Genomic DNA, 8,437 nt, shown 5'->3' on the forward strand with positions numbered 1-8,437 from the left:
ACTGACTGTTTTCTCCACTTACACATTGGAATAATAACCACATTTACTAACCGTCTTGGTTTCACAAGTAAGGAAATTAAAGCTCAGAGGGATTAAGTAGCTTTTCCAAATCACACAGCTAGTAAAAGGCGAAAAAAAAGGCACCTAGATGTTATTTAACAAAAAAACCCACATTCTTTCTTTCACCCTAGACTTTCCATTAGAGAAAGAAAGATAAAAATACCATATAATGGATTATATATATATATTTTAATTTACTTTCATTTATCTTCTTTTTCTTTTTTTTGAGGAAGATTAGCCCTGAGCTAACATCTGCTGCCAATCCTCCTCTTTTTGCTGAGGAAGACTGGCCCTGAGCTAACATCTGTGCCCATCTTCCTCTACTTTATATGTGGGACGCCTACCACAGCATGGCTTAGCAAGGGGTGCCACGTCCACACCTGGGATCTGAACCGGCAAACCCCAGGCCGCCGAAGTGGAACGTGTGCACTTAACTGCTGAGCCACCAGGCCGGACCCCAACATTTCTTTATATTACTCTTTTCTACAAGGAGCTGCATGTTATAGTAATAATAGATGGGATTTGTGGGTCAAAAAAGCTAGCTTCCGGACCTGGTTCTGCTACTTGCTAGTAATGTGACTTTGGCTAAGTCACCCTCTTGACCTCATTTTCATCATGTATAAAGTGAAAGTGTTGGAGTAAATCACCTCTAAGATCTTTGCTTACTTTGAGAATCTGTCCACATCAAGTAATAACAAAATTAAAGCATGGATTTAAGTGACAAACAGCTATTTCACTTTTGACCCATACCAGGTTGCTGTAATCTACATCATTATTTTGATGTGAGGGGCACATTCTCAGAAAGGTCCTCTCTGATCTAAGTAAGGTTCAGTCCATCAGCATCTCTCCACACCCCTTCGCTTCCTCCACCTTGTTCATTTCCTTCAGGACACTTGTCACAAGTTGTACTGATACGTATTTGTTACTTGTCTGGTATCTCTCCCCCCAACTCAACTCTGGGTTCCCTGAAAGCCATGGGGATTCCTCCACTGCTGTTTCCCAGCACATGGGACCCTGATGAAAACAGAGCACACTCAAATATTTGTTGAATGAACGAATGAGTGAGCAAATTGCCTTTAAAATGCTGTGGTGGTGATTTTTATCCTCTCTCTTGTAAAGTTAATTTTAAAAGTAGTTACCAGAGATAAAGGTAACAGAATCTTAATTTCTGTGCATTAAAAAGAAAATCAGAATGATGTTCATTAAAATATTGACAGTAATTATTGCTGATCTGAGTGTTGGAACTGGGAGTAAATTTCATTACCTCTAATTTGCAGCATGTCTTTACTGATGTGAATTGTTTTGCAACCAGATTTAAGTTTTTAAAAAGTACAGACTCTTGGCGTGGTCTCTAATTCAGTGTTCCTCTGGGGACAATTAAATCTGTAACCTGTGCATCGAGACGGAGGGCTTCGGGGACCATGTGGTATGTCTGGAGCTTCCCCATCTTTAATTAACTGGAGCTGAGATGTGTCTCAGTATTCCAGCCCTCCCCCCCGCTTGGAGACCCATGCCCCAGACTACGCTCGTGAATCTTGGATCTGATGGGTGAAGCTGGGGGAGCTGACTAGGCAGCAGTTCACTCTGCGAGAACCACCCACAGTGGCAGGTTCGAGCAAGCAAAGAGGGGGGACCCTGAGACCAGGACTGCAGGCTGAAGTGGGGAGGGCTGGCCAATGGCTTCACTGACGATAGCCTGCAGCAGTTGGCAACAATGGTGGAGTAGTATCTCAGGCAATTCCTGGAGCCTGTCGATTCCCATAAGCGTCTCTTGAATGAGTGAGTGACTCAGCACCTACTAAGTCCAAGATTATAGTAATCCAATGGCTACATGATTTTGAAATCAAATTTTGGTTTGAATCTTGACTCTGTATACATCCAAGTGACCTAGGACAAGTTGCTTTTCTCTAAATGTCATCTTCCTCAAATGTAAAACGGGGCTAATTATAGCAACTTTCAGGGTTATTGTATTAGTGATAACAGCTGCCAAGTGAATGAAAGTATTATTATGTTTTTCAAGCCTTTTAGAACAGCATAAATACATGTAATAATTGATTTAACTTTTCTCCTAATGTCAAAGCTGTGTGGGTTGTTAACAACTTTTGATATTATAAAAAGTACAATGGAAACAAAGCGGCTTTTATTTTTTCCCTTCTGACAGAAAGAAACCAAGTCTCCGTGAGTTTCGGTGATTTGCCCAAGGTCACCTGGACAGGAAGTGGCAAAGCAGAGTTTTAAATTCCAAAAATGTGCCCAGTATTTCCCAGGAACATCCCCCTCAAGCTTTCTGAAATTCAGCTCTCAGGGGCCCCAGCCTCCATCTACGGAGGGAGAATTCCCCAGGTGGTTCCTATGAGGCAATGGGAAAGAAACTGATCGGGAACGCAGCCAGCTGGTGTCAGTGTGGGAGCTCAGATTATGAGTGAATGTGTCCCCTCCCACTGCCTGGGGGACACAGGCACTCTGCCCCCTCGGGCTGTCCGGGGCCTGCAGCCTGGTGCTCAGGACCTACCTCTGATGACCTTCTCACCTTCCCATGGCTCTGAGCTGTCAGAATACGGGTGAAGCTCTAAGGAGGCCCGTGGTCACCCCTCAGGTCAGAGATTTTGCTACTTGGGTAAAAATAAGAGATGTACAGATGTATTACTGAATATTAGAAAAGGGAAGGGAGAGTACGAAAACAAAATTAATAAACTAAAATGTGTCCAAAGCGCCTGAAAACATAAAATCTACCTGTAGGTGGCAGTGTGCTGATAAATATTTAACACCTGGCCTTCTGAAAAGCCTGCCCTGGTTTGTAGCATTTGCTGGTTTCCGTGGTGTAAATACTCCCACCATGGCCTATTTTAAGCTACCAATGTGAGGCCACCGAATGCAGAGTCGGAAAGACACGCACAGGAGCACATCGTATTGTAGTATTTCCACTACACAGATATAGTAGACATGAGTAACCTCAAGAACGTAGAAAACAAAATGTAACAAAACAATCAGGAAGTGGTCAGTTGCTAGCACATATTACCTTTGTCTTCAATATATTTTATTTACTTGTAGTTTTATATAATTTTACTTTTAACAATGACTATGCTTAGCAACCAGCTCTCACAGACGCTGAAAAATTTAATACTGGCTCTGTGAGAGGGTAAAAATGGGCTCTGCCCGGCATGGTGCTGCCTGTAGGAGTCTGGGTGGAGGACTCTGGCTTTGGAGAGAGCAGTGGCCTGGAGGGCTGTGCATCTATGCCAGAGCTGGCTGGGAAACCGGGAAAAGCTGCCCGCCTGCCCGCAGCGTTCTTAGGAACATCTTAGGAAAAGGCCTTAAGCTCCAGCAGCACCTGCACATGCCCATCATCCCACCTGGAAGCAGGGCCAGAGGGGCCAGGACGTCACTGTGGGTTCCTGCTGTCCGTAAGAGGAATCAAAACTAGTTTGTCTTAAGGATAAGCAAAACCAGTGTTCCATGTCTGGGGCTTCCCTCCCCCACATCTCTACGCACAAGGAGATAGCCGAAATTCCTGCAGAGCCTCTTCCCTCATGGTTAGAGATAAAAGGTTAAAAATATAAAGACCTGGTGGAGGTATGTCTGAAATTCACTCAGGTCTAAAGGAAGGGGGCCAGAGGCTGGAGCCTGAAAAGGCGGCCACCTGCAAAGGAATGGCTGGGATGGGAAAACTGTCCGCGATGTTTCACAACTGGCCCGTGGTCAGTCCTGTTTTCCTCCAACAGGCACCAACAAATAGCTGTGCACCGAGCTGCCTTTGCTGTGGGAGGCAACCACGGGAAGGTAGACGCAGGAACATATTTATTTGGGTTTGGGGTCAGACAGACATGGGTTAGAATCCGGTTTCCTTCGATACATTACTTAACCTCTCTAAATTCATGTAAATCCCACATGCAAATAGAGATACTAACGTCCACCTCACGATTGCTGTGACATGATCCATCTAAAGGGTTTATTTAGCAGAGTGCCTGAGGCTTAGTAAGTGCTCAGAATATAATAGCTCTTATTGTTATTTTTAATGTGGTTGGAGTGTGTAATGATGCTTATTTATTATGAAATCCACCCATCAAGGCTTCTTGATATTAAGAAAAAAGGTTCTGATGAACAGGAATCCATGGCTTTAAGAAAGAAAGAAATCTCTCCACTCACATGAAAGGGATGGAATCTGCTGGTAACTGTTTTCAGTATTGTAATGTCACTGCCAGAGCAAAAAGCAGAATGTGTTTAACTCACTTGGTTTAAAACAAGTCACGTGAAGATAAGCACACCACACCTTTTTTAGGCTGTTGAAATAATCTGACCAGTTTCCTAACATGTTGCGTGTGAAGAATACCATTTCAAAAGAGGCTAGGAAATGATCGTCTTTGGAGAGTGTGCTATTCTGGGGTTTTTTTTCTCTATCTACGCATTTACATTTGCAGTTACAGGGTGGGGATCACTGTACTGACTTTTTTAAACAATTCCTCCCCTCACCCAACCAATGCATTGCCAACGGATCCCTCACCTCATAGGCAGTGCCCTTTCTAGGCAGCATTTGCAGGTGATGCAGAGGATGGGGGGCGGGGACTGAGGTACCAAGGTTTATAAGGCATGTAGCAGGTGGCCTTAGGTTGCTCGCGGGTACCCTCCACAAACCCACCTGGGACAACTGCTCCAGGACATTTGGCCCTGGGCACTTTGGGGAGCATCGCTGCTGAGTCTTTCTCCCCCTCTCAAAATGTGAAAAATGAAAACCACTGCATTGGCCCGAGGACAGAGCCTTGCACAGTTCCTGGGGGCATCCAGGGCCACGTGGTCATTTCAGAAGCCCAAGATGAAGAAACGCTGTACCAGGAGTTTCCATTTGGGAGGTAGAAAAGAGAAGCACAGAGCAGTAGTTTCTGTTTTCAAAGTGTGGTTGAAGGACCTCAAATTTGGGGAAGTCACAGCACAAAGCAATTACTAAAAGTATCATATATATCATACAGAATAGTGCAATTTAGGTGCTTTGAGAGACCTATGACTTAGCTTTCTGCACGTGAGAACAGGTCTCTGAGTCACATCCAGGCCCCATTGACACACAGCCTTCATAGATAAACAATGGCGGCAGCTGAGAGTACTTAGGAACTTCCCTTCTCTTCCCATGGCTGCTGGGGGATTTCTCTCCCTTTCCCCCCACGTAAGGACTCTATCTCTGCCCCAGGCCCCATTTCCCTCCTTCAGTTGCTGTTCCCACTTTGCACGGTGATGGCAAAAGTTGGTGAGTACAGTGATGCCCCAAAAGGTGACGAGAAGGCAAAGGGAAGGAGGACACAGAGGAGACTGTTCCTTTCATCCTTGTTTGTCCTCCCCAGAGTCCTTGGGAGGATCCGAACAGGAGAGGGTTGCAGGAGCTGAGGGCATAGCCTTGCACTCTCAGCTGTGGGGCTGGAAGCTCCAGGGCCTGTTGCCTCTGCAATCTCATCAGGGATGCCTTGGGGTGCTGCTGGGGCAGAGGAGAATTTAATAATGCACCCTGTGGTCCCCATAGGTCTGACGGACATTCCTAATCCACCTCAAGATGCTGAGTGAGGCGGAGCAGGTCCATCAGCCAGCAGCTGCAGGCGGCTTGTTTCAGGCTGACGCCCAAAGGGGCACAGGTGGTGTCAGTGGTGGGGGTGGGACATGAGGTGGGGCTGGTGGTACCCAGATCTAGGAGGCAGCCCTGAATCTCCTTCTCCAGTGGATAGCTCATCCTTTGGGTTGACGTATCTTTTTAGTGGTGTTCATACTAACTGTTCCAACAGCGCATGCACGTTCTGGAAATTAAAGCCTCTCATTTTGAAAGATTTAATATGAAAAAGTTGAATTATAATTGAAATCCACTCACATTAGCGTAAGAAATTTACATGTGTCAATGAAAGAAAAAGTGCTACTGGATTTTTTAAATACAATTTCAACGGTTTAAAATTTTTAAAGATTATAATGGTTTTAAATGTACTACCCACATGTCTGTACAGTTTCTCACCTGAAGGTTATTATCAGAAGTTTGATGACATCATTATTCAAACATCTGAACTGGTAAATATGAATAATTGTTACAACAAAACCATGTGGAAAAAAGTTATGCTCATGAAATCTGGCTCAAGTTTCTCTTAACTTTAAAAATAGCTTATTTAAGGCTTTATTCAAATTCAGTTTTAATTATCTTCCCAGAATACTTTGTATGTTATTATTATAATTTAAGAGAGTGAAACACATTTTTCACCAGTCCACATACAGCTTAGCTATCCCCCAACTTATTTCAGTTTATTCCAGTATTCTCTTAAAATATCATATTTTATGAATATGAAAAAGACTTGACAGCAGCGTCCTATATTACATTTCTTAGCCTAGAGCCCCATTTGGGGTTACATAGGTTGGTGCACTGACTGGGTCACCTACCCATTGTTAATCATTTTGTTTTCGTGAGTAAATAAGTTCTGATTTCCAAACTACAGGCTACAAACCCATTATTGTCCCAACCTGTGAGTGGAGAAAGGCTCTTCAAGTCGACTGCAACCGGTTGCCACTCAGTCTTACAGTGCATTTTGCAGGCTGCAAACAGCCTCAAGAGAGCTGGTTCAGTGTCCTTTCTACGGGCTTCTTGAATAATTCCCCTGTGGTCATGCACACTGGCACCAGGCGCTTCTGGGCGGCAAGTTGAAACCTCACTTTGCTAGCGTGCTCCTAAAAGAGCAGGATTGTTTTTGCAAGCCTGTGTGACAAAGTCCTGACCGAGAAAAATGAAGGTGTCTTGTCAACCTTTTCTGTCGTTTTAGTTGTGCTCTCTTCAGTCTCTTCCCTCTGGGTCAGCAGATCTAATCTTTGCTAGACTTTAAAAATGTTGCTGAGAGAAACCTCTTAATTCACCCTGATGAAATCTGCTATTGCCTAAGTCATTAGCAGCCAGAGAGAACCCTGCGGGAGCAGCCACTTCATCAGCTCCCTAAAACACAGCTATATTTGGGAGACCTCTGTGTAGGAAGTAAGGCTAATTCTTAGTTCCCAGAAGATTAGGTGTGGTTTTCATGAGCTCATTCAAGGGGTGGGGGCGGGAGTGGTTCCATGTTTCTATTTTTAAAATGCTTATAAAGATCATCCTTTGTTGTTCAAAGACGACAGATGAGGGAGAGACGTCTCTCACGTTACAATTAGAGGTCACAACCTGGTTTCCAGAGAAAACGCTGGAAGAGTTCATACTCCAGTTTCAGCCGAGAGTGGAGAGTGGGATCATGAGCTCTGAGCCAGGGCCAAATCCCAGGGAGTCTGCGTCCGGGACAGCGGGGCTTCTCCCAGTCCGCCGCTGGCCGCCTCTGCCGTCATTGCGGCAGGATTGGTCCAAGCTGCACCCTCTCCGTCCAGGACCGGAAGGGCCCGGTCCCCAAGAAAGGCTCTTTCTCGAGGCACCTGGGACTCCTCCACGGTCTGGGACCGCCTGGACGGTACACGTCCCGCGTCATTCACAGCACAGCACTCGCCTAGCTCAAGTATTTAAAATAATTGGGGGCTGGGGGCGGTGAATTAGCGCCGAATCAGCCCTCGCCGTTTTATTTGCTAGTTGGGCTCACTTTTACTGACGCCCTCTGGTGACTGTCAATCACTTTGTCCCTGCGTGACCAGAGGCACAAAGAAATGATGGGAGTTAAGGTCCTGCAAAAGGGCCTTGCTTCTCACCGCATCTAGCCTATATCCGCCAGCAATTCTCATATGACTTCCTTAGGTCGCAATAACAATGCGCTTTTCACAGAAGAAACCTGGAGAGCCTTAGAGCGTGTCCGATGCAGCTTTGAGTCTGCAGGAGGAAAATGAGCTTGGGCACTGGAAAGAGCAGGTTGTAGACTCAGTCGGAGCGTGTTCGAATCTGAGCTCTGCCTGGCACGCCCAACGGCCCGGGCTAAGATGGAGAGGATGTCTGTCTACCTTACAGTATCTCTCCTTCTCCTGGCGGCTGTCTTGCAAAATGTCTGGCTCCTAGTAAGTGCTCGATACTAGGGAAATTTAGGGGGGGAGAGGGTGCCCCACTATTCAGTAGCTTTGGGGAATGTCCTGGCAAAGTGGATTTCGTGGAGAGAGGCGCGATTTCCCTAGAACTCACTTCCGGCTTCACCTGGAGTAAACGCTTTCCACTCAAGAAGAAACCTGTAAACGAACTCTGATCTTCTTCCCAAGGAGACCAGAGAATCCAGACTCGCAGCTGGACATCAGTGCAGACACACTTCCTAATTGGGCGGTACCACAAAATAACCCGTTCCAATAAAGACTAGAAAGGGGAAACCAGGGTTTGCTGGCGGAGTACCCTGGCGGGTCTCCAGGTGCTCACCCCCTACCTGCCCGCCCACTCTGCGGCGGCCTCTCCCAAACCTTCAAACCGCAGTCGGTA

The sequence above is a fragment of the Equus quagga genome, chromosome 12 (assembly GCF_021613505.1).
Source record: "Equus quagga isolate Etosha38 chromosome 12, UCLA_HA_Equagga_1.0, whole genome shotgun sequence".
NCBI lineage: Eukaryota > Metazoa > Chordata > Mammalia > Perissodactyla > Equidae > Equus > Equus quagga.